At 45.7% G+C, this 26,843-nt stretch overlaps 1 protein-coding gene and 1 non-coding gene across 2 annotated transcripts in view; both read left to right on the forward strand.

Moving 5' to 3' along the window:
- Nucleotides 1–26,843, forward strand: part of LARGE1 (LARGE xylosyl- and glucuronyltransferase 1) — a 697,253-nt gene that overhangs the window by 193,819 nt on the left and 476,591 nt on the right. The gene's annotated exons all lie outside the window — the stretch shown is intronic.
- On the forward strand, nucleotides 18,548–18,682 carry LOC116270898. Its single transcript, XR_004179203.1, has one exon. It is a non-coding gene; the product is annotated as a small nucleolar RNA SNORA76 (small nucleolar RNA).

The raw sequence follows: 26,843 nt of genomic DNA on the forward strand, positions 1-26,843 counted from the left end.
TTCCTTCCTTCCTTCCTTCCTTCCTTCCTTCCTTCCTTCCTTCCTTCCTTCCTTCCTTCCTTCCTTCCTTCCTTCCTTCCTTCCTTCCTTCCTTCTTTCCTTTCCTTCCTTCCTTCCTTTCCTTCCTTTCTTTTCTTCTCTTTCTCTCTTTCCCTCTCCTTTTCCTTCTCTCTCTCTCTCCCCTCTCTCCATCCCTCCCTCCTTCTCCCTCCCTCTCTCCTTCTCGCTCCCTTTCTCCCTCCCTCTCTCCCTCTATCCCTCCCAGGCTGGAGGGCAGTGGCATGATCTCGGCTCACTGCAACCTCCGTCTCCCAGGTTCAAGTGATTCTCCTGCCTCAGCCTCCCGAGTAGCTGAGATTACAGATGCCTGCCACCATTTCTTTGTATTTTTTGTATTTTTTGTATTTTTAGTAGAGACGAGTTTTCACCATGTTGGCCAGGCTGGTCTTGAACTCCTGACCTCAGGTGATCCGCCCGCCTTGGCCTCCCAAAGTGCTGAGATTACAGGTGTGAACCACCGCGGCCGGCCAACAAAGTAATGTCTTATGCAAGGATCTCCACTGTGGCTGTGACTGCTGCCTATAAAACCATACACCAAAGACAAAAATAAAGAGTACAAAGCAGTATAGAGGTTGTACGTAAGGCTTTTGTGTTCTGCGTAGTACTGAGGAAAAAGATACCACTCAGACCAGTCGGGATGTGTAGTCCAGAGCTCTGTGAGAAGTTATTTGTCCTTCTATGCCACTTAAGAGTATTTCTACAGTACCTTTAACCTACACCATTTAATAAGCTTAAAAGGAGCAGCACATGCATTTACTGTATGGCTGCTCTGATTCTTTGGCAAATTGATAAGCTGCTCTTCAGTTGGGGGCATGGATTTGCCTTAGAAGATCGTCTTCAAAGACACTTGCTGAGAATGTTCACAAGTGTGTTGCCTCTTTATGCTCACAGGTGTGTGTACTTTCTTCTTCTTTGCCTTTCCCTATTTCACCCAGACATTTAAGGTAAGTGGGTGAATTTCGATATTGTATGAATTGATAATAGTCCCCTGTGATTATCAAGCACGACACCCATGAGAAACTTGCACGTTCAAATTCTCACCTAATCGTCATAATACACCGGTGGAAACAGGAATTTTTGCCCATATTCTGTGAGTGAGACTATTGCAATTCAGAAGGAATGTCTGTTTTGCTCTGGTTTAATATCTTGTTCAAGGTCCTACACCTGGAAAGCCAGGATTCCAGTGTAGAGCTAGCAAGTCTTAAGTTCAGTCCTCTTCTCCTCTACAACACCTGATTCCAAAGTCACTTCTACATAGAGAACCTCACTAAATATTGTAGCAGCTGCAAATTATAAAGCCCAGTTCTGTCGTTTGGTTGACACCACACTGTCGAATTCCACTTCCTTTGCCTCCATTTCTTTGTTTTCCATCAAGAAGATTTGGTTTACTTTCGTGCTCTGAATTTCTGGTTTTCTTTCACTCCTCCAGGAATCTCATACATACAAAGGACCCCAAAATTACCCTCCCAAAGCAGGCTGTCTTTCCCTGTTTGAGGAGGGCATTCCTGAGAATTGGGCTGTTCTTTTTCCAGCAGCCCCCTGGCCTCAGTTGCCTTATCTTTTCTTAGGAACCATCTCTGCTGTGACACCAGATCAGCAGACCAACCACTACACTCCCTTGCTTAAACCACCCGTGGCTTAAGGCAGGCTGCACTTCTTCAGGCCTACAAGGATCTGTGGGATATGGACCCTGTCCACTTTGTAGCCAGTTCCTTCTCTGACATTTTCTTTTCCAGTCTTATGTAACCACAGGCCACGTTCTCTGGCCCCTGGGACTTGCACCTCAGGTGTGTGCTGGTACAGTCACTCTCAGAAAAGAAAACAAATTATTAAAAAGTAATTGTAGCCAGGCGTGGTGGCTCACGCCTGTAATCCCAGCATTTTGGGAGGCCAAGGCGGGTGGATCACAAGGTCAGGAGATCGAGACCATCCTGTCTAGCACGGGGAAACCCCGTCTCTACTGAAATTACAAAAAGGTAGCCAGGTGTGGTGGCGGGCGCCTGCGGTCCCAGCTGTTCGGGAGGCTGAGGCAGGAGAATGGCGTGAACCCGGGAGGCAGAGGTTGCAGTGAGCTGAGATTGCGCTACTGCACTCCAGCCTGGGCGACAGAGCGAGACTCTGTCTTTAAAAAAAAAAAAAAAAAAAAAGTTATTGTAGTACTTTTGTAGTATAGTCATGCATATGATGGAGATACATTCTGAGAAATGCATTATTTGGCAATTTCATTGTTGTATAAATATCATAGAGTGTACACCTAGCCTATATGGTATAGCCCAGGGGTCCTCAGCTGCTGGTACCAGTCCGTGGCCTGTTAGGAACGTGACCACACAACAGGAGGTTAGGGACTGCCGGCTAGTGAGAGAAGCTTCATCTGTATTTACAGCCACTCCCTACCACTCACGTTACCCCCTGAGCTCTGCCTCCTGTCAGATTGGCAGTGGCATTAGATTATTGCAAACCCTACTGTGAACTGAGCATGAGCGGGATCTCGGTTGTGGGCTCCTTATGAGACTCTAATGCCTGATGATCTGTCACGGTCTCCCATCACCCCCAGATGGGACCATCTAAGTTGCAGGAAAACAAACTCAGGACTCATGCTGATTTTACATTATGGTGAGTAGTATAATTATTTCATTATATATTACAAATGTAATAATAATAGAAATAAAGTAACAATAAAGATAATGTATTTGAATCATCCCTAAACCATCCCCTTCCCTCAACCTTTGTCTGTGGAAAAATGGTCTTCCAAAAAAATCGCTACCTGGTACCAAAAAGGCTGGGGACTGCTGGTATAGCCTGTTGCCTCTAGGCAGCAATCCTGTGTAGCATGTGACTGTACTGACTACCGGAGGCAATTCTAACACAATGGTAAGCATTTGTGCACCTAAACATGGAAAAGGTACAGTAAAAATATGGTATAGATGGGCTGGGCGCAGTGGCTCATGTCTGTAATCCTAGCCCTTTGGGAGGCCGAGGCGGGCAGATTACGAGGTCAGGAGATCGAGACCATCCTGGCTAACACATGAAACCCCATCTCTACTAAAAATACAAAACATTAGCCAGGCGTGGTGGTGTGTGCCTGTAATCCCAGCTACTTGGGAGGCTGAGGCAGGAGAATTACTTGACTCCGAGAGGCGGGGGTTGCAGTGAGCAGAGATCGCGTCACTACACTCCAGCCTGGGTGACAGAGTGAGACTCTGTCTCAAAAAACAAAACAAAACTCTCTCTCTCTCTCTATATATATATATGTATATGTGTATATTATATGGTATAGATGGCATACCTGTATAGGGCACTTACCGTGAATGGCGCTTGCAGCACTGGAAGTTTCTTTCTGTGGGTCAGTCAGCGAGTGAGTGGTGTGTGGATGTGAAGGGCTAGGACATTACTGTATACTGCCATAGACTTTCTAAACACTGTGCACTTACGCTACAGTAAATTTGTAAAACTGTTTTGCCATCTTTAGTCATGCTACGTTAGTTTACTGTAACTTTTTTACTTTATAAACTTTGAAATATTTGTAAACTTTTTGACTCTTCTGTCATAACACTCAGCTTCTAACAAACACATTGTATAGCTGTACAAAAGTGTTTTATATCCTTACACTGTAAGCTTTTTGCTGTTTTAAAATCTTTTAATTTTTACTTTTTAAACTTTTTTGTTGAAAACAAAGATACAGCCTGGTGTGGTGGCTCACGGCTATAATCCCAGCACTCTGGGAGGCTGAGGCAGGTGGATCACCTGAGCTCAGGAGTTTGAGATGAGCCTGGACAACATGGTGAAACCGCATCTCTACTGAAAATACAAAACATAGCCAGGCATGGTGGCGGGCACCTGTAATCCCAGCCACTTGGGAGGCTGAGGCAGGAGAATCACTTAAACCTGGGAGGCGGATGTTGCAGTGAACCACATTTGTGCCACTGCACTCCAGCCTGGTGACCCAGCCTGGGTGACAGAGCGAGACTCTGTGTCAGAAAAAAAAGAAAAGAAAACGAAGATACAAGTGCACACTTTACTTTAGCTAAGGCCCACACAGGTTCAGGATTATCAGTATCACTGTCTTCCGCCTCCACTTTTTCTTTCACTGAGAGGTCTTCATGGGCATGAACATGCATTAAGTTGGAGTTAGGGTAGGGAAACCACCTCACCACAAAATAGTTACGGATCAGGATGGAAAGAACTTACTTAGCCCATTGGCCACATGGCCAGCCAAAAAGCTCATGTTGTTTTCACCCAATAAGAACCTATGTCTATTAAAAATAATCATGGCTTCAGTTTCTGTGACTACCTCTGGGAGTCCATTCAACACATTAATTATCCTCAGTGTGAACAGACTTCCTGTCTTGTTTATTTTCTTAGCCTCATTCTGTGCCTTTCAGTTTGTCCAATCTAGTTCCTCTCATAAATTGGTCGCTGTCTTAGCTTTTTCCCAGCATGTTGTCTGGCTCTGCATAGTGCTGTCTTCAGTGAGCAGCTGAGATCCTGATGGGTCATACTTAGCCGGGGGGTTCTCAGAGCAGGAGGATGGGCCTCTGCTTTGGTCAGCCTGTTGGTATTGATCCCCAGACGTTTGTTCTCTGGACGTAGTTAGTGGATGTGCTAATAAGGGACCCTCAGCTGACTGTAAATAACAGCGTATTTGGTGTGCTTGAAGGGAAAGCCTAGATAGTGTACAGAATTTTCTGCAACCACATGGAAAAGTTGTCTTTACTGCAGTGTTGTGGTTGAGCCTCTCTTCAAATGGCGTATCTCACAAAGTGTGGCAGGACCCTGGAGATTAGAAAGGGAAATTTTAGAGCCGAGATGGAAGGAATGAAAACAGAGTGATGACAAATAAAGGGATTGCTCAGGGTGGACATGAGTGGTGACTGGACTGGGCAGGCCTGGCACAGAGGCCTGGAGTAGGGGTGGACACTCTGGCTCATGGGGACAAAGTGACTTTGGCAGAATGCATTTGACATGGGATTTCAGAATGGTTAGTTAAGTGGTTTTCTGTATGGTTTTATTAATTTTCATCCTTCATTCCTTGTTTCTTTTTTCATTTGTCACATCAGAGAATTAGTGCTAGTTGGTTTCTTGAGTACATTCGCTAGTGCTTGGGACTGTTCACAAAAGAAGCGTCTGTTGGGTCAAAAGCCTTCTCCAGTAACCTGTGGCTTCGAGCCCTCGATTCCACTGTGGGGATTTGAGTGTTCTCAAGTGGGTGTATTGATCTTTAAGGGCTCCTCTGTGGCTTTCTGGATTTCTGCAAGATTATAATCTGACCCCAAGGAAATATTGAGTAGATGAGGAGAAGAACTGGGTCAACAGAGAGTCCAGGAATGTATCAATACTGGAAAGGAAAAGAAAAAGCTCTTACTCTGTTGTAGCAGCTGAGAGCAGATTCACAAAGTATTCCTCCAAAAGAGGTCCTTGATGGAAAATGTCAGTGATTGACTCAGAGTCAGTCAGAAGCACTCATTGGGATGCCTCCCAATAGTTCTAGAGCCTGGTTTCATTGGATATTACAAGAAAATGAATCGATAAATCCATAGTACACTGTGGGGGTAGATGGATGGATGAATGGGTAGGAAGGTGAGTGAGTGGGTGAATGAGTGAATACATGAAGGAGATGGAGGGAGGAAAGAAGAGACCCACCAACGTGGGCCATGCAGAAACAGGTGTTGATATATTTGGAGACGGAGAGTACAACATATACAGTGAAGAGGGGTATCCTTTGGGTATCAGTTGGATGTTTTAAACAAGAAAGAACTCATTCATTTGATCTATAATGAGATCTTGGTTGTTGACCCTGGTCTTGTGGCTCCGTAATGTCTGTGCTCTGAATAGGCATCTTGGCAGGTCTTTTTGCCTTCTCATATTTGCAGGATGGCTGCAGGGTCTCCAACCATGAGCCAACAGTAACATTTATCCCCTTCTTGCTAACTGGTTGTTAAACATTTACCAACACACTCTGGCTCCATGTCTTATATTCACAGCAAGTGACATAGTAGAGGCTCAGTAAATGTTTTGGGGGTGGCCAGGTGTGGTGGCTCATGCCTATAATCCTAGCACTTCGGGAGGCTGAGGCAGGTGGATTGATCTTGAATGCAGGAATTCAAGACCAGCCTGGGCAACATGGTGAAAACCTGTCTCTGCAAAAAGTATGTAAGTTAGCTGGGTGTAGTGGTACATGCCTGTGGTCCCAGCTACTCAGGAGACTGAGATGGAAGGATCGCTTGAGCCTGGGAGGTCAAGGCTGCAGTGAGCTGTGATTGCACCACTGTTTTTGAGCCTGGGTGACTGAGATTCTGTTTCAAAACAACAACAACAACAACAACAAAGAAAATAAAAAGAAAAAAATTTCTGAACAAATGCACAGATGAAGTAGAGTTGCCATACAAAAATGTAGTTCCCTCTGTTAAATTGGAATTTCACATAAACAATGGACAATTTTTTTAGTATAAATATATCCTAAATATTGCAGGGCACATGTTTATACAAGAAAATTTATTGTTTATCAGAAATTCAAATCTAACGGCCATCCTATAGTTTAATTTGCTAAATTTGTCAACCCGAGGATATAGGAATCATTTTATGGGAACAGATTTGAAGGCTTATCTCTGTTTCCCCAAGTAAGGGCTACCTGTGACCTGTGCTGATCATACTTAATTAAGTATATGGGGCGAGATGGAAATTTGAGTGTACATTGTGCAGGGAACTGGGACAATTTATCTGGAGGGAAACATGAGTTTGGAATTAGTAGTTAGTAATGGGGAGTTAACTCAGATTTAAATAAATTTGTGGATGGTTTGTAACTCTTCAGAGAAATTTCTTAGTGCTGGTTTCAGAACAGTAAAAGGAAAGCCATTGTCAGCTGGGATCTGCCGCGTTTCCATGGGGGCCCTTTGCTCAGTGATGTCTGTCTGTGATCCTGGGAGAGTGACAACTTTAGCCTCGCCTGTGCGATGCCACTGCAGTTGCAACTGGGGGCTCATCTGCTTTCCAATCCTTGCCACGTGTTGTTTGATTGGGGAGCTAGGGGAAGAGAATTTCTGAACTGGGAACTTGTTTGAAATATAAATACTTGGACTCTGTTTCAGAGGCAGACGTTCTGGGGACGTAGGGCCTGGTGATCCTACATTTCACCCAGCCCTCCAGAGGACCTTGATGCTGGATAAAGTTTAGGAGCCACTGCTATAGATGGTACAAGGGGATGGCACTGTGGAAGAATGTTTGCTTTACAGTTAAAAGGATGACTGCATATGCAGTGTGGGGATGAGAGTGCAGCCAGCCAGGAAGACCATTTTAAAAAAGTGACTCAGGTGTTACCCAGTATCCAGTTACCAGTCTGCTCATAGGAACATTAATTCAAAGAACCAGGACAACATGGATCTGTTGTACCTCTAAGAAGTATTGGAGGACTCAGTGAGCTTGGAAAAAGACCATCCTATTAGTGGTAAAAAGAGATTCATGAGTGATGTTAAGAAATGGGAAAAGCCTGAGGTGATAGGCCGGTAACTCTGGGTTGTGGGCCTGACCTAGCCAGTAACTTAACAGAGTGATCTCATACAACTGCTTAATTTTCTCTGGACTTCCATTTCTGATTGTGTAAAGTGAAGATTTTGAAGGAACGACTCTAATTCTGATTCTTTCTAGCTCAAGCTTCTCATGCAAAGGTAGGAGCCCAAAGATGGTGGAAGTGGAGCCTCCATCAATTAAGCATGGAGTTCAGGTATTCCTGCTACTTAAATAGTCTCTTCTCCTTCCTGACTTCTTTCTACCTCTTGCCAACATGTCCTTCTGGCAGCATACCTCCAAAGGATATGAGAGGGGACTGCCTTTGAATTCCAGAGGACAATCTGAAGGGGGTGAGAAATGTGTCCTACGTTCATTACACAAGAGGTAATCTTTCCATGACCTGAGATGGCATAGATTGGAATTTAGAGTATGTGGAGGCAGAGTGGGGTTTGAATGGGTCAGAGAGCTGCATGTGGTTGCTGTTCCTTCATACAAGTACTTGAGGCCAGTTGGGCCAAGGGAGGCCACAGGCCTGAGTGAGAACAAGTTGGGTAACAATGTAGGACCATGCCACAGTCAGTTTTACCTGAACAGTGAAAATTATCCTGCCAATTTCTTTTGTTTTTCCTTTCTTCTATTGATTTGTTATCAAGATAAATTTATATTACAGTTCTTAATTTGGCATTTATATGATTAAACCAGTTATTATTTGTCATTGTCCCGAGTAGATTATGTGTTGTGTTTTATCTCATTTTTGACTTTGGTCATCTAATTCTATTAAATGGATATAATTATGTCTCCCAGTTTACAGATGAGGTCTCAGGCTTAGTGAGGGTAAGGAATGTCTCCATGGTATCCCGCCAGAGAAGCCGAGGGTTGAACCAGCCTTATCTGACTCTGGAGCTGGGATTTTTTTGTCTCCATGCTCTTGAATATGAGGCTATTCTCTGAACCAGGGGGTCCTCATTTTTCCAGGCCAAGACCAGCTTTTTGCATTTCTTTGGAGTTACTTGAGCATGTGTGTGATGGAAGAGGGGCAGCATTTTTAGCTTGCCGATCACCGTGGTGGTAGGAGGGCAGGAGTCAGTCTGCATGGACCAGTTTTCAGGATGATTCCGCTTTTCATTATTAACTACTGGGTAATCATTGTTTTGTTTTGATTGTTTCATTTTATTTATTTATTTATATACTTTTTCCTTGAGACAGGGTCTTGCTGTCACACAGACTGGAGTGCAGCAGCACCATCCTGGCTCACTATAGCTTCAACCTCCCAAACTCAAGTGATCCTCTCACCTCAGCCTCCTAAATCGCTGGGAACACAGGCACACGCCACCATAGCTGGCTAAGTTTTTAAATTATTTTGTAGGCGCGGGGTCTCGCCATGTTGCCCACGCTGGTCTTGAACTCCTGGGGTGAATCGATCCTCTCACCTTGGACACCCAAGGTGCTGTGATTACACATGGGAGCCACTGTGCCCAGTCCTGGGCCCTCATTTTAAAGTGCTGAATATCAAGGAGGAAGAGTAAACAAATACATGGATTGATCATTTATGTATTAAGAAATTTTAACCTGAAGGAAAAAAAAGAAAAAGAAAAAAAGAGCCTAAAACAGAACCACCAATTAGGTAATTAAGAGTGCCGACCTGGTTTGCTGGGTCCAGCTGTGTGTGCTGGCTTGTGTGTTTCAAATAAACCACCAGTGACCACGGAATGAATGAATTCTGAGCTGTGATTGATGTGCCTCCTAGTAGCCAGATATGGTTCCCTGCATTTATGTACTAGTGGAATAGCAGGGGGGATTCCTAGCAAAAGGCTGTTTAGGGATACATTTTAATGTGGTTCCAGAAAGGAGCGGAAACAGCCCTCTCATTTTTCTTTATCTGATCCTGGGGGAGCTGGGACTTTTTTTAAAGAACCAACTGTATCCATTCCTTTAATGATCATCTGAACAGCCAAACCTTCTGGGACTATCATGTATAATCCTTCTCTAAGCTGAATCTATTTTCCCTCATCTGTAGATATATCTATCCCCCTCCTCCTCTTAAAATAAAACTGATTAATTATAAGAAAATAGATATGAAATGAAGCACTGAGTTTCTTCTTAGCACATCTCAGCCCTCAAGTGATAGGATTTTGCCCTCAAGATGGAGAGGTTCCATAAAGGGCGATTTTTCAGAACAAACACGCAACACATTAGCCACAGGATAGGCAATTTAGGTGCCTTTAAAAGTGTAGCTGTCATCCTCACCGTTGACAAATACTTATGATATACCTTCTGTGAGTACAAAGGCGATGCAGAGCAAATTCCTGAGGCACAGAGTCCACACCATGGAAACAATTTAAATTTCACTCTGGTTGAGGCTGTTGAAGAATGCTCGGGGTCAAGGTTTCTTCCCTGTGTTGTTGCCTGCGCTTTCTTTTTTAGAGACTAATAGGTTAGTGGCTTTTCTTGCTGGCCTCAGCAGGGTGCATGCTACCCACATGTAGACACACACACACACACACACACACACACACACACTCTGTACCCCTCACCCCTCACATACACAGACACACACACACACACACACACTCTGTACCCCTCACCCCTCAATTTCTATGACTCTAATCACTGTTTGTTTCCCACACTTCTGCACCCATACTTCTCCACCCATTTCTTTCATCTCTTCACCACTTGGAGCCAAGGAGGGGTTTCCTGATTAATTTCTATTGATGACGGAGTGGACTGTGTGACTCACCTAGTTACCCCATGGCTGGACCCACCTTGTAGCCAGTGGGTTCCTGGCCTCAGTGAACATGCCCTTCTTGTGCTGGTCTCCTCTAGAAGCCTTCGAGCCTGTGATCCATCTGCTGCTGCCTGCCTGAAGACTGTTGAGATGCTCAGTGCAGGGCCATTTCTCCCACTGAGGCTGGCATCTTTACTGGCTCAAGGCCATTCATTTCCAGTGTTAGGCCTGCCATCCAGGCTGCAGCTTCCCTGTCCAGGTAGGATTTGCCCTTTCCCCGCCCCCCATCCCTAGGGTTGTGCCAAATGGGATAGTGGTAGTGGTTAACATTCTCCAGACTCAAACTGCCTGGAGTTGAATCTTGGCATTTGCTGTACTCGTTGGATAGTTTGGTTGGGACAAGTTACTCCAACTTCTCTGGACTTCAATTTCCTCCTTTACAAAATGGCATACCACTCAATATGCAGCACACATTAGCTCTTACCTTTATTTTCTGAAATCTGGAGAAGGTAGTGTCTGTTTAAAACCCGTATTTCTAGGTCAGGCACTGTGGCTCACACCTAAAATCCCAACACTTTGGGAGGCTGAGGCTGGAGGATTACTTGAGGCCGGGAGTTTGAGAGTAACCTGTGCAACATAGCAAGATCCCATCTCTGCAAAAAAAAAAAAAAACTAAAACAATAAAAATAAAAATTAGCCAAGCATAGTGGTGCTCACTTGTAGTCCCAGCTACCTGGGAGGCTGAGGAAGGAGGATCGCTGGGAGCCCAGAAGTTGGAGGCTGCAGTGAGCTGTGATCACACCACTGCTCTCCAGCCTGGTGATAAAGCAAGACCTCAACTCTAAAACAAACACAGACAAACTCATATTCTTACCTTTTCCCGTCTGTGTGCTCTTTCCTTTTAGTCTTCTTTCTGCTTATATCATTTGGCCATAGGTAGCAGTCAGTTTTCCTGAACAGCATCCTATGTTATCAGTCAGCTGTGGACAGCTCACCTAACTTCTCTCTAGTGAGGAGGTTGGCCTCATTCCTGGTTTCCAGGGTATCCTTCAGACCCATGTTCTATTCAGTATTTTAGGACACATTTAAACGACAGTGTGAAGAATTGCAGATTGAGGCATGGTATAGCAGAGGATTTTAACACAGGGGTTAGAACCCTTGAAAGAGACTAATCTATTCTAACCTTCAGATCTCGGTTCTTCCCTGTCTCCTTTCCTGCTGCAGACCCCCTGGAACCCTTTGCTCTGGCAGGTTACACACGTGGAAGCCTGGTGGCCACACCTTGCTCTTGCACAGCTCCTAACCTAGCTGGGCTGTTCTCTCTCCTGCCTTGCTTCACCTTGTTCACCTGGGGAAACTGCTGCACCTCTGTGGGATTAAGCTGGAGCTTGGTGTCTGTCACCCTACAACTGCTCCTATAACACTTGGCCCACTCTTGCTTGCTTGGGATCTGTATCCAGCACAGTGCCTCGTACACAGCAGGGGCACACTAAACGATGAGCGAATGATTTCCTACATAAAGCTTTGGGACAGTTTGCTACCAAAGATCTTTTCCAGCTGTGTGATTTGTTGCTTTGGACATTTCTAAGTTTTAACTGGTCTTTTGAGAAGAAACATCATACAGCATTTATCTTGCATTCTAATGCCTCTTTTTCAAAATAATGACTTCCTGTTGAAATGTGCCCCTGGTTTTAAAGAATTTTGCCATTTCCTTCTCTAGTGTGTAGGACCACCCCATTACACTGGGATCGGCATACCTGCCGTTGTGGTGATCCTTGATTTATTCTACTCAAATGACAGCAGAGCTGTTGGAATGTTATGAATTCCTCAGGAATTTGCATCATTCTGTTCCTCTGCTCAGAAAAATCAAATGAGTGCCTTGTGCCCATTGTGACCAGTCTAAATGCCTCTGATTAAAAGAACCTTTTGTGGTCCTCCAGGAACTCTCTGCACCTGCTGCTGTCTTTCCCATTCTCCTTTCTCCAGCCAGCCAGGGACGAGTTGTCCCTTTCCCCTTGACACACAGTTTGGCTTCTGAGCCTTTATTGCCACTGTCTTCCTAACTTGTTCAGTTCCCTGGCCAGTTCATCACCATGGCCGTCCATTAGACCGTGACCTAGCCATTTTCTGGGGCCAATTCATCCAGTTTTCATTTTTAATTTGATTCTTTGATTCACTGATTCAGTGTCTTCTCTTTTGAGAAGACTTTAGTCTTTTAAAACCTTTCCCCAGACTGGTTATTCCTCAAAGGCTTAACACTGAATACAATTTGTATTACATTATTCTGCATTCTTAAGTTTTTTTTTTTTTTTTTTTTTAATCTCCATGAATTGCTTGTAAGTGCCTTGCTGTCTTGCTGTCATGAGCTATTGTCTTCTGCTTCTTTGGAAAGTGCCCAGGGTGGTTCTTTGCTTGTATGGCTACTCACACAGACATTTGTTGAACGGCAGTAGCATTTTCCAAGTGGGAACATAGACAGCAGGGACAGTGGAATTCTACGGTGATGATGAAGTTTTCCTTTTTTTTTTGGTTTTCCACCTAGCAAAGGTCTGATGAGAGAGGAAAGTACATCAAAGTAGCATTGGCCAGCTGGGCATGGTTGCTTACGCCTGTAATCCTAGCACTTTGAGAGGCCGAGGTGGGCGGATCACCTGAGGTCAGGAGTTCGAGACCAGCCTCGAACTAACTTTGCTAACATGGCAAAACCCCGTCTGTACGAAAAATGTAAAAATTAGCTGGGCGTGGTGGTGCATTCCTGTAATCCCAGCTACTTAGGAGGCTGAGGCACGAGAATCACTTGAACCCAGGAATGGAGGTTGCAGTGAGCCAAGATGACACCACTGCACTCCAGCCTGGGTGACAGAGCATTACTCCATCTCAGGAAAAAAAAAAAAAAAAAGTATTGGCTTTAATTATAAAGGAAAAGTTTAATTGGTTCCCAGAGCTTTCTATCATTTTGTGCCTGGGCAAAGCCCATTATTCTCAAAGGCAGCTTCTTATCCCTGCCTTGATTTGGTTGGTGAAGCTGCCCTGACATGCTGGCTTTGCTGGAGGAAGATACACTGAAGAGATCAAAAGGTCTGGTTTAGATCTAATGCAGTGCTCAGCCATAGGGCAGCAGTCCCACTGTGTCACCCCCTAGAGCAGAATCATGAAGCTTAAAGCTGGGAAGGGCCTTTTGAGGTTCCTTGGACCACTTTGTCTGTCCATCCATTCATGCATTCAGCAAATATTTATTGGAAAACTACTAAGTACAAGGTTTTATAGTAAGCACCATGGAGAGGTCCCCAAGGAAGCATAAAGTACAAATCGGAGAGCCAGTGTCAGTTACATGGGGACTCACTGAAGGATGCTGTGATCATATAGTTGAATGGCCTTTAATGAAGGATTTTAAATACCTTTCCTAAGATTTGTAAATATTAAGAAATTAATTTAAGAATTAGAGAATTAGGCCAGGCATGATGGCTCACGTCTGTCATCCTAGCACTTTGGGAGGCCGAGGCGGGTGGATCATGAGGTCAGGAGATCGAGACCATCCTGGCTAACACGGTGAAACCCCATCTTGACTAAAAATACAAAAAATTAGCCGGGTGTGGTGGCGGGTGCCTGTAGTCCCAGCTACTCAGGAGGCTGAGGCAGGAGAATGACATGAACCCAGGAGGCGGAGCTTGCAGTGAGCCGAGATTGCACCACTGCACTCCAGCCTGGGCGACAGAGCAAGATTAAAATGGAGCAAATGGAGAATAGGTACCTCTAAACAACCATGCTGCCTGGACCACCCTGAATAGAGAAGAACGAGTTACGAAGGAAGGGCGCTACTGCCTCACCAATGAAGAGTTTAAATCCAAGTGCAGTCAGTCTTGGCGTGCATTCAACGCAAATGACTAGTAGGGGTAAAGCTAGATAGACCCTAGATATGAGTCCCAGTGCCACTCTTTTTAGATCCATGACCCTCTGGTAAGTTCCTTCACCTTCCTCAGCCTTGGCTCTCTTACTTGTAAAACAGGGCCTGATGCCAGCAACCTCACAGGTCTAGGCAGCTTCGGGGCGTGGTGGGATCGTGTTTTCAGGGTCTTGAAGGTCTGGATTTTAATCCTGGCTCTGCTGCAGATGAGCGGTGTGGCTTCTGAGAAGTCACTTATTTCCTGTGTGTCTCATTTCGCTCAGTGGTATGAAAGTGGTAATGACTGTGATTGGCTGAATCGTGCCCCTCCATTTCCAAAGTTATGTGTTGAAGCCTTAACCCCTGGTACCCAGGAATGTGACTGTTTGGGGATAGGGTCTTTATAGAGGTGATTAAAGGAAAATGAGGTCATTATGGTGGCCCCTGGTCCGATGCGACTGGTGTCCCTGTAAGAAGAGGAGATTAGAACACAGATACAGAGGAAAGACCTTGTGAAGACACAGGCAGAAAACGGCCAGCTGCAGGCCAAGGACAGGCCTCAGAAGAAACTAACTCTGGACTGGGCACAGTGGCTCATGCCTGTAATCCCAGCACTTTGGGAGGCCGAGGCGGGCAGATCACAAGGTCAGGAGTTCGAGACCAGCCTGATCAACATCGTGAAACCCTGTCTCTACTGAAAATACAAAAATTAGCTGGGTGTGGTGGCACATGCCTGCAATCCCAGCTACTCAGGAGGCTGAGGCAGGAGAATCGCTTGAACCCGGAGGCAGAGGTTGCAGTGAGCCGAGATCACACCACCACACTCCAGCCTGGGCGACAGAGCAAGACTCCGTCTCACACACACAAAAAAGAAGAAACAAACTCTGCCAACACTTTGATATCAGACTTCCAACCTCCAGAACTCTAAGAGAATGAATTCCTGTTGTTTCAGCCCCCCAGTCTGGTATTCTGTTACATCCGCCCTAGCAACATAGTACGATGACAATCACCTGAAGGGATGAAATACCTCAGGCAGGCATGTAATGCCTGTGTTATGGTGAGGGGAGCTCAGGAGAGCTCCTGGCTGAGCTGGGTATAAGGGTCTCTGTCTACACAGTGGCCACCACAACCCCCTTCCAGAGCCTCTTTTCCCCACAGACAGCCTCAGTGCCCAGTGCACTGTCATATTCCTTAGATTTTTTCTTTTCTCTTCCGCCTCCCTCCTTTCGTTCCTGCAATAGCAGCTCCACATCAGCAACTTCTAACTTCTGTTCAGTCCGTGGAGGCTGGACTCACCACAGTGCCAAGCTTGGTTGAAAACACTCTTTTCTCCTCTGGGACAGGTGCTTTCTTAGTCCCGAGCCTGACATTCTACACAGTGGCCAAGGGAATTTTCCCAAAGGGTCGTACTGGGTGATATTTGGGACTGGATCCTTCTCAGCAGCTTGGACATCATCAGCCTGGTCAAGTGTCATCCTCTCTAAGGCCCTGGCTCATTCCATCCTGTGTATATGCACAGATGTCCATATGATGCGTCTCTGCTTGGTGATTCTGCAGACCCTTCCAGAGCTAAGCACACTCTGGTTCCCTAGTTTCTGTCTCTCTGGCTTCCTCAGATATGCTTGATATTGTTGATTTTTATGGGGGTTCTCGCCCCCAGGGCCCTCACAGTGCTACTAAAATCATAACGGTGACATCAGCCACTTGGGTGTGTGGGTCGACCGTGGGAGGCAGCTCCATCTGGAAACTAAAAAGAGACACAAAATCTCTTTTGCTTCCCCCAGACTTATCTGTATCTTTGCAGGTAGACAGGGCCAAGTGGAGAATTTACAAATTGACACTTCTCTAAAGCAACTTGATATTTTAGAAAGTTCCCTTGATTCCCAAGAACTGAGACCAGGGAGTAGGACTGGCTGCAAAGCCAGAGCAGCTGGAGAAAGGAGGGAGGGAGCATGATGCATGTGTGCTTGGACAGGCTTGGCTGTTGTGCATCAGAAATGTAACCATCAACCCCAGCTATAGGATTTCAAGAACCTAGTAACCACTTACAGCTGTTAACACCTTGACACTCTCTAAGTTACAGTCAAAGAGGATCCCTGGCAAGCCAGCGTTGATTTTATAAATCTTGTTATATGGAGGTTGAATGCTTTTTCCTACTCACCTGGATACTCCCTGTGTTTTACCGATGGACTCATAGTAAAATGATGGGGTTGCTTGTGCCAAGGGGCAGGTGTGGCCCCGGGAGCGCTCCCTTTCTCACCTGGCAGATGCATCTAGTGTCAGGGCAGTGAAGGACTGAAGCCAGCGTGTTTTCCCCATTCCCTCCCACGTCTTTAGTAGCCATGACCTTTTTCGGCTGGAATTGTCTCGCGTGCCAGTTCTGGATCTACTGAAGGTGATAGAATTCTTACTCGATGATGGGGTCATGGTTTCTTTTTCAGGCTGCTTTCATTCTGCAGTGGTTTCAGGATCTGAGATGCTGTGGATCAGGAAGAAGCTGAGATTGTACCTGCCTGAGGGCAGAAAAGGGCCAATTCACAGGGATTTATGTCTCGGTCTTTTGATGAAAAGAACTTCTAAGAAGGTAGGTTAGCTATGCAAATGATCTGGGGCCCAGGTGTTTTCTGTCTGGATTTGCCAAATCATTTCCTTTCTTTAAAGCGATTCAGTTTATTTTTACTAGAACCTCTGCCATCCCCTTCCAGGAGGGAAATCTGAAATTACATCAAGTTACTTGTTTCATAATTTTATTAGTTGTCCTGTGACCAAGACTAACTTACCCCAGGTCACACATTGAGTTATGGGCAGAGTTGGGACTTGAACCTGTGGCTTCTTTCCTAGCCTCGAAGCTCATCCCTTATACCAGGATACTCTTGCTGCTTTCTAGGAGCTCCCCCTTCCTGTGTCCTCCTCTGCAGTGCAGATGGTGCCCTGAGAGGGAGCTTTCCCTCTGTTCTCAGGCCCTGACGAGGTCCCTCTTGGCCATTGGAGGCAGTACCCTGGAGGCTTGTGTGGGGGTGTGGGCTGAGCCGTGTGATCCATGTTTGCTATAATGGGAAGCAGCCCCTAGAAGAGAAAGACATGCATTTGTATGCAGCCAGTCTGATGGGGTTGAAATAAACTCAGCACTGATCAAACGACACACAGCCGGCACATTGCAGGGAAGACAAACCAACACAGAATGCTGATTTTTCTCACTGTCATCTTTAGAAACCGTCTCTCTTGTCGCCCACCTGGGGCAGTTAACGGTTAGGAGCCAGCCCTGTGTTCAAATCCATTTATTGATGGATGTGTTTTCCATTTATCATCTGTGGGACTCTTGGGGGATGTCTCTTTTCTGAGCTCCAGTTCTTTCATCTATAAACTGGGCATGTTCAGACTAACTCATAGATCTTTAGAGTTAAAATAATGTAAGTGCCTTACACAATGCCCGCACGTATTAAACATTCAGTAGTAGGTAGGTGCTACTATCATCATCAGCAACATTATCATGTTTATTGCCTTATTGCCTTGGACGAACGTGGTAGTGTATATAATAAAGTAGCGTCTAGAACCTGGCCTATGGTTATGTGTAATAAATGAGAGCTGTTGAAGTAGTGTGGGATAACTCAAAGACCTGAATAATTCAGCAGATACAATGGAGTTGGAAGATTCCAGGGACTCAGATCCTTCTCCCAGCTCTGTATCAAAATAACTGCATTGCCTTGGGCAAGTCGCTTTGCTTTCCATAATTTCACTTTCCTCATCAGTCAAATGGGGCTGAGCGTTGTGTGGTATTGGAAAAGAATAACTGAAGTGCTTGGTTCCATGCTGGAATGAAGTAGGGACATGAGCAGTGCTGTCTGATCTGACTTGGTGGGATCGACATTGCTCTTCCTGGAGAGAGCCAGGTCATCACAAGAACCATAAATTGTGCATATCCTTTAACTCCATGATAGACCTTTCAACTCAATGCTTTTATTTCCAGGGAAGTACTGTCTCCAAATACAGATTCTAAAAGAAAAGATGGAAGGGGGTGGAATAGACTGCAAGAATCTGTTCATGACAACACTGTTGAAAACAGCTCAAATTTGAGGCTTCAGCATGCCAGGTGTGTGTTGTGTTGTGTTGTGTTGTGTTGTGTTGTGTTGTGTTTCCACCACAGAGCCCTCTGTGGCTGTGGGACCTGTCAGATGCATGGGAAGTGTTGCTTTCTAACTTGTGGAGTGCACCATGGTGGCAAGCGTAGATGATGGCCATACCCTCCTGTTTTGATGGAAGGACAGTGACTTGGCCAAGGTTTCTAGCTGTGAAGTGTCTCAGTGAGGATTTGAACTCAGGCTTCTTGTGCCTTGGATCCTCCTTAGTTTGGGTCCCCTGCTCTGGCAACAGCCAGAGCACTGCTTTAGAGCCTCTGCGTGTCTGGCCATGGCCTCAGGGGTCTAGCGGCGGTGCTAGAGCAGACCCAGCTTGTCAGATCCGGGGCTGCTTAGAGGCCACCTAAGTGATTCCTTTGGCAGCAAGCAACATTCGGCCAAAGACATAGCTGGCAGGGGCCCTGACGTGGGGTGTGTGAGTGCATAAAGGTTGGTGTACCAAGAGTGAGTGAGAAGGAGGGGGCCGGCTGGAATTCTACCCTTCGGGGCTTTTCTGTGTATAGACAGAGACTGGGCAGAGGTAGGTAGGGACCATGTGTAGGTGGATGATCATCTTTTCCAGGCTTCACTGATGGGTGTCGTGCCTTGCAACAGCAGTGCTCAGGGAATCAGGCTCAGTTACAAGAGGCTCCCAGCAGCTGCGGGTACTGCCCAGAAGGATCGTGGAGAGCTCAATGATAGGATGTTCACAAAGCTTCTGGCCCTAAGAGAGCACTCAGTGAACATGGGTTGCCTGTCCTGTTCCTGGAGTTGGGACAGGGTGGGACATTTGAACAAGACCTTTGTAGCCATACAGCAGTCATCAGGCCAGGATTCTGGGGAGAAATCCCCAATTTCCAGTAAGTCTCCCTGTCTGCACACCCATGCTCATACTGGATCACAGCCCTGCAGATACGTGTATGCATCTTCAAGAACATGAGAGTGGAATTTGGAGGGATGAAATAGCCTTCCTTAGGTTATTCCTTTTTTTTATACAGTCATTACAGTCTATAATAAAAGAAATGAGTCAATAAAATGGAGAATTAGACATGTGGTCATTGCTAAGATTTAAGATCCAGAAATTTGATGAGTCAGCGCTTTAGTATCCCTCTGCTGAGACGCTTTAGTGGAAGCTCCGCATTGAGGATAAAACTTACTCCAGCCTGGGCGACAGAGCAAGACTCCGTCTCAAAAAAAAAAAAAAAAAAAAACTTAAACTCAGGCTGGTGCACAGATCCTTCCATGACTTGGCCTGAGCCTGCCCCCTCTGATTCAGTTTTCTGATGTTCTTCCTTAACATTCTGGAAGACACACCCTTAACACGTGTATGTTCGTTTTCTGTTGCTACTGTATCAAATCACCATAAACTTAGTGGCTTAAAATAATACAGATTTACTCTTTTAAATAATACAGATTTACTCTTTTATAGTGCTGGAGGTCAGAAGTCTAAAATCAGTCTCACTGAACTAAATTCAGGGTGTCCATAGGGCTGTTTTCTTCTGGAAGCTCTGAGGGAGAATCCCATCCCCTTGCCTTTTTCAGCTTCTAGCAGCCACCTGCATCCCTTGGCTTGTGGCCCCATCCTCTGCAATGAATCACACCACTTTCTGCTTCCATTATCACACCAACGTTCCCTCTGACGCCGACTCTTCCTGCATCTCTCTTACAAGGACCTATGTGATTATATGAGGCCCAGCAGAATAATCTGGGATCATCTTCCACCTCAAGGTCTTTAATCATACCTACAAAGTCCTTTTTTTGTTATGTAATGTGATACTCACAAATTTCAGGAATTATCAGGTGGTCATCTTTGGGAGGCATTATTTAGCCTATCATGATGTATCTCTCTAGTCTTTTTTTTTTCTTTTTTTTTACTTTAAGGTCTGGGATACATGACCTGAACGTGCATGTTTGTTACGTAGGTATACATGTGCCACGGTGGTTTGCTGCACCTGTCAGCCCGTCATCTAGGTTTTAAGCCCCACATGCATTAGGTATTTGTCCTAATGCTCTCCTTCCCCTTTGCCTCCAACCCCTCCCCACACCCCGCTAGGCCCTGGTGTGTGATGTTCCTCACCCTGTGTCCATGTGTTCTCATTGTTCGACTCCTATTTATGAGTGAGAAAATGCGGTGTTTGGTTTTCTGTTCCTGTGTTAGTTTGTTGAGGATGATGGTTTTGAGCTTCATCAGTGTCCCTGGAAAGGACATGAACTCATGCTGTCTAGTCTTTGTACCTGGTGGTCTCACTTCCTAGAACACCTTTTCCTGCCTTCTTTGCCAGGGAAACTCCTATTCACCCTTTAGAACCCCGCCTCAGGGTCTTCTGTTCTACAAGAAGACAACTTTGTACCTAATCTTTCTCCTGCTCTGTTGTTCTGGCAATCTGCCCCTCTTCCTTGCTTATCCAATATCTTGAGCCTACACATCTAGTAACATTTACTTCACACAGTATTGTAGTTATTGGTTTATTTTTCTTGCCTCCGTAGTCCTTGGGGACAGGAGCTGCTATAATCACCCTTTTGTCCCTACCAGTCAGACCTGTGGCTGCATATGGTAGGCACTAATTTGATGGATGCCCGGGAAAACAGGGACCACAGTAGGAACCTCATCTCACACCATAGAGGCATCCCAAGGAGAAACCCTCTGTCCTGATTTCCATGTAGCCTTCGTTGTCGGCCTGGAATTACATTTCCTCCTGGAAACTGCAGTCTGTTGGGCTTCAGCCTGTCAAGGTCCCGTGTTTTCCTGTCCCTCCGGCTGTCTAATTCCCTCTTTGTTGGTCTGCCGTAGATTAGCCTAAGTAAAAGTGAATAGACAATTTCCTATTAACATTTATATTGCTTTTCTTTCCTATTTCTTGGCAAGGCCCTGAAAACTAGGATGGCTGTGGGAAAATGTTCTTTCATCTAAATAATGTCCCTGTTGGGGCTAGATTCTGGCTTTTGGCTGGGCCTTGGAGAATGGTAGGTGTGGTGGACACATGAGCCACAGGAAAAAGACTAAGGCACAGAGGTCAGTCCAGAAGATACAGATTAGATTCAGCCAATGCATATTGAGTGCCTACTGTGTTTCTGCACCCATGTTGGGTCTTGGTGCATATAATTCATATCTAGCATTTATTAAGTGGTTATTATGTGCCCAGCGCATAATATATGCCAAGCATTGTTCCAAGTGCTTTATCTCCTTGACTTCTTAGAACAACCCTGTGAAATGCAGCCACCATTATTGGAGGAGATGGCAGTGGAGCTGGCTCTTGCAGATGAGAAGGATTGGGACAGGTTTTTTCTGACAGAGGAGAGGAACACTCACACTAATGAACTAGCGAAATCGCAAGACACAAGTAGATTCAGACATCCGTGAGCACAGGAGGCTGACACTCAAGTATCCCCTAAGAATCTGATTACTTCATTGTGCCCTCCCCCTTTTGAGTTGTCACCATGGATTCCACTTGCAGCAAGGACTGCCATGTTGCCTCCCTATATCCATTGTCCCTTTTCTGCTTAGGAACAGACCTCTGCTTACATTCAGGAGAGCAAAACAGCCAGAGAAATGACTATGTCTCCCTGCCCCTGTGGCAGTTGGGCATAGCCATAGAACTTCAGGGAAGCCACTTACAGTGACTTTTGCTGTTGAGATGCATCCCCGTCTTTGGCTTTCTCTTCCACTACTTTTGGCTGCCAGCCTGCAACAAGGATGTTGATGCTCTAGCATGATATTGGACACTGAGGGGCCTCAACTTACAGCTGAGGATGGCAAAGCAGAATGATGGGATCCTGGGAAGACAATGGCACTGTTAAATCACATTCCACCCTACACTACCAACTTACTGACTTTCTGGGAATGTGAGAGAGACATAAAAGTCCCTCTGGTTTAAGCCACTGTTATCAGGAACTTACTGTCACACACTGCCGAGACTAATTGCGGTGGATGCACTGTTCTGTTTCCAATAACCTCCTTTTCGTCTGCAGAACGCCACGTTCCGCCTTTGCTTTATAAAAAACTTTTGCCCCCAATTCCCATTTTCCTTTCCATGTATTGCCATTCTTCTGAAAACACCATCATGGACCCACCCAACCATGTGTCCTGACAGCAATGTAAAGGTATCATTTCCAAGCATCTTCATGCACTCTCCCTGTAGCAGCTAGATTCACCACTCCGAGTGTGATCCCAGCATCACCTTGGAGCTGCTCAAAAAGACACAACTGCAGGCCCATCCCAAGATGATGAATCAGATCCCGCAGTTTAACGAGATTCCAGGAAATCCCATGTTCCTCTTACAGGGTGAGAAACACTGCCGTCAACATCTTTGTCCTCACTGCCAGCTGCTTACCTCAGACCATGGATGTGGAAATCCACTCTCGGGCTACGCTCTCCTGTCCCTCCCGATCTCTCACTCGTCAGCCTTTCCTACAAGCTTAAAAGGTACCTACACTACTGCAGATTGCTACCCACTCTTCCCTGAACAAAATAATTACTTTCACACTTCCCTACTTTCGTTTCTGTTTTTCCCTCCACTCGGAATGTCCTTCAAGGACTCTGCCTACCTGTGGGTTTACTACTCACTCTTCAAGGCCAGCTCAGACACTGCCTCCAGGCCACCAGCATTTGGGGGAGAGGGACTGTGCCTCTCCATCAATAAGAGAGCACCACAGTGGGCTCCGAACAGCTTCTTCACCTATAAAATTCAGAGATGAAGTCCACCGGGACTCTTGGATCAGAATCAGTCCTCTATTCCCCTGAACAGAGCATGGTTCTGGCACCCCCGCCAGCCCTCATGTCATCCCATTTTTGTATTTTTTACACACATACCACTTTGGATTGTGAGGCAGCATTCAGCCTTCCACATAGTGCCTGGTGCGCAGTTAATTCTCTGGACATTTTAGTTAAGCTTCAATGAGTGGTGACACTTGAGTGGTCAAGTTGATGGTAGATGGTACTGGGTGATTTTCCTGGAGCAGCGATTCTCAAACTCTATAGGATGAATCATAGTGACCTGAAAGACTTGTTGGAACACCCTTCTTCTCCTCCAGTGTCTGAGTTAGCAGATCTTGGGAGGCCTCAGAATGTGCATTTCTTTTTTTTTTTTTTTTTTTTTTGAGACGGAGTCTCGCTCTGTCGCCCAGGCTGGAGTGTAGTGGCGTGATCTCAGCTCACTGCAAGTTCCGCCTCCCGGGTTCACGCCATTCTCCTGCCTCAGCCTCCCAAGTAGCTGGGACTACAAGCGCCCACCACCACGCCTGGCTATTTTTTTGTATTTTTAGTAGAGACGAGGTTTCACTGTGTTAGCCAGGATGGTCTCGATCTCCTGACCTCGTGATCCACCCGCCTCGGTCTCCCAAAGTGTTGGGATTATAGGCGTGAGCCACCGCGCCCGGCAAATGTGCATTTCTAACTACTGTCTAGGTGATGCTGTTGCTGCTGGTCCCAGGACAACCCTTTGAGAACCACTGTCCTTAAGGAATACATAGTTTTGTTGCCTTTCCTGGAGGCAACAAATCTCATGCCCCTGGAGAGAAGGCAACAAATCTATGTACACGTTAAGGACAGTGGTTACATTGGAACCTGCAATGTAAGTCAGTGGTTGTTTTGGAATCCGCAGTGTAAGTCAGTCTTGAAAATAGACATGGGAATTAAATACAGGGAAATTAGGTCAATGGATGAACCAGTAGAGAAGTGTCTGGGGTCAAGAGTGCTTTGAACTCTTGTTTTTCAGTTTTTTTCCAAATTCACCTAACCTTAGATGCTGCTGAGTGTAAGACATGGCATTATTTTATGTAAAGCCAAGAAATCTTTTAATTAAATCATGGCACAATTTTTTTTAATCCCTTTGAATCTTTCTTTTATGCTTATTGAAAGAACTATTTTAGACTTGGGTTTTTGTCATGTTTTATTGCTATGCCTACATATTGGCTCAGATATTGCAAAAGCTTCTTCTCTTGGAGTCTCACTCTTTAGAATCCATTTTTCAACTCAGTGCCGTCTCCTGCATCTGTCTATATCGTGCATCATTGTGAGCATGCAGCATTTCTTATGAGAATCCTGTGAAGACAACGCTTAACCCACTTTGCAGTTCTGTGGAGCTGGCCTCCTCCTGGCTCATCTTCTAGGAATGTTACTAAACACATCTGGTTCTCCATTTCTTCCTGCCTCTTCCCACAACCATTTGGTTCATAGTGGTTAAAAGAGTGACTCCCTTCATTGTCTCTGGGATTTTCACTGAAGCCTCTGACACCCATTCTGCGAAGAGGCATTAGTGGGAACAACTGTGTCAGCCTCTGCTCTGTGATCTCCAGTGATTGCTCAAACTTTCTCGACTTTAGAGATGTTAGAATGTGAAAAATAGTTTTTCTTAGAAACAATGAAACTTGTAAATGCTCACTACGTGCTGAGCACATGTTTTCACGATCGTGGGTTTTCATATAACCAGTCTCAGTTCATATTTACATCAGTTGTTCAAGGTCAGCTTTGGGAGGTTAGCCTACAGAGGAGGACCCCGAGTCTCTGTCAAACTTGCAGGCAGACATTCATTCACTCCTGAAAGATTGATGGAGTTCGTACTATGTGCCAGTCACAGGGGATAATCAGTGAAGAAATAGGTATGTATATAAGATCGAGACATTTGAGTGTTATGGGGGAAAAGGTAAGTCAGGGGAGCAGGGTGTTATGGAAAGCTTTTTGAGCAGACACTAGAGTGATGTCAGGGTGCACAGCACACAAATATCAAGAGGATGCAGATTCCATCCAGTGGACATTGCACGTGTGAAGGTCCTGTGGCAGGCGTGTGCTTGTCTTGTTGGAAGATCAGCAAGGAAGCCAGTTGGGCTGGATGAGTGGAAGCTCAGTAAAGGTTCAGTCAATGGCCCTACCTGGGATGTAGCTGAGCTGAAATGTCCATCCAGATCTTTGAGTTCTAAGCTAAGGGTTTGTTGGCTGGGCGCAGTGGCTCACGTTTATAATCCCATCACTTTGGGAGGCTGAGGCAGGTGGATTGCTTGAGGCCAGGAGTTCAAGACCAGCCTGGCCAACATGGTGAAATCCCATCTCTACAAAAAAATACAAAAATTAGCCGAGCGTGGTGGCGTGCTCCTGTACTCACACCTGCTCGGGGAGCTGATGAGGCAAGAGAATCGCTTGAACCTGGGAGACAGAGGTTGTAGTGAGCAGAGATTGCACCACTGCACTGCACTCCAGCCTGGGTGACAGAGTGAGGGACACTCCATCTTAAAAAATAAATAATAAATAAGGGTTTGTCCACATGCAATGAAGTGTGAGAAGCCACTGCAGATTACATCCTTCTCTGTTTACTGGGGTGAGTTGAATCTTTTAAGAAACAAATGTCTTGATTAATCCAGCCCAGTAACAAGGCACGGGAGAAAAATATGCCCATTGATGTCACCATTGTGCTGCCTAAGAAACACCCACAGTGTCTCATTCCTGAGCAGTAATTTAACTCACCCAGGCAAAGATAACCACACATGTAGGGTGAAAAGGATGTGACAGAGAAATACAAACATTTCATTCCCAGTGTGTGTTCTCAAAATAGAATGTGGGACTTCCAACTCTTTCTTCTTTGAAGAACATTGTTGAGAGAAAGACTCTGCAGCGCACTGCAGAAGAAAGAACGGAGATCTGAGTTTTGATCCCAGCTCTGCCAGTAATTAGCTGTGGAACTATAACCATTAGAGTTCAGTTACAGACAAGAGGATACATGAGCTTCAACAGAAAAAGATGTATTTCTTTTTTTTTTTTTTTTTTTTTTTTGAGACAGAGTCTCGCTCTGTCGCCAGGCTGGAGTGTCCTGTTGGTCAGGATGGTCTCAATCTCCTGACCTCGTGATCCGCCCGCCTTGGCCTCCCAAAGTGCTGGGATTATAGGCATGAGCCACTGCACCCGGCCAGTGTATTGCTATTCCTTTTTTTTTTTTTTTTTTTGAGACGGAGTCTTACTCTGTCGCCCGGGCTGGAGTACAGTGGCCAGATCTCAGCTCACTGCAAGCTCCACCTCCCGGGTTTACACCATTCTCCTGCCTCAGCCTCCCGAGTATCTAGGACTACAGGCGCCTGCCACCTCGCCTGGCTATTTTTTTTTTTGTATATTTTGTAGAGACGGGGTTTCACCGGGTTAGCCAGGATGGTCTCGATCTCCTGACCTCGTGATCCGCCCGTCTCCGCCTCCCAAAGTGCTGGGATTACAGGCTTGAGCCACCGCGCCCAGCCGTGTATTGCTATTCTTAAGTGCCTTGCAGAATCCTAAGAGAGGCTAGAGGCACAGGCGAGAACCGTATCAAACCAGACCACCAAGGAAACTGTGGTTAAGAAGCCACGGGGCGGCTGCTCCCTTAAGGACCCTGCCGCGTCTGCTGAGAACTGTGTGAGCAGGACGAGAGCCACACTTTTTGATACTTGAGAAGTTTGGGACCGGACTCAGAGCTCTAACAACAGCTACCTCAAAAGCAAAATAACATCCCTTGCTCATGCTTGCCAGAAAACAGTAGAAGCAGCAGAAGCCCAAGAGCATCCTCTGCCTCCTGACGTTCATTTTTGCCTCTGTCATCTC

This window comes from Papio anubis, chromosome 16 (genome assembly GCF_008728515.1).
Source record: "Papio anubis isolate 15944 chromosome 16, Panubis1.0, whole genome shotgun sequence".
Classification (NCBI taxonomy): domain Eukaryota; kingdom Metazoa; phylum Chordata; class Mammalia; order Primates; family Cercopithecidae; genus Papio; species Papio anubis.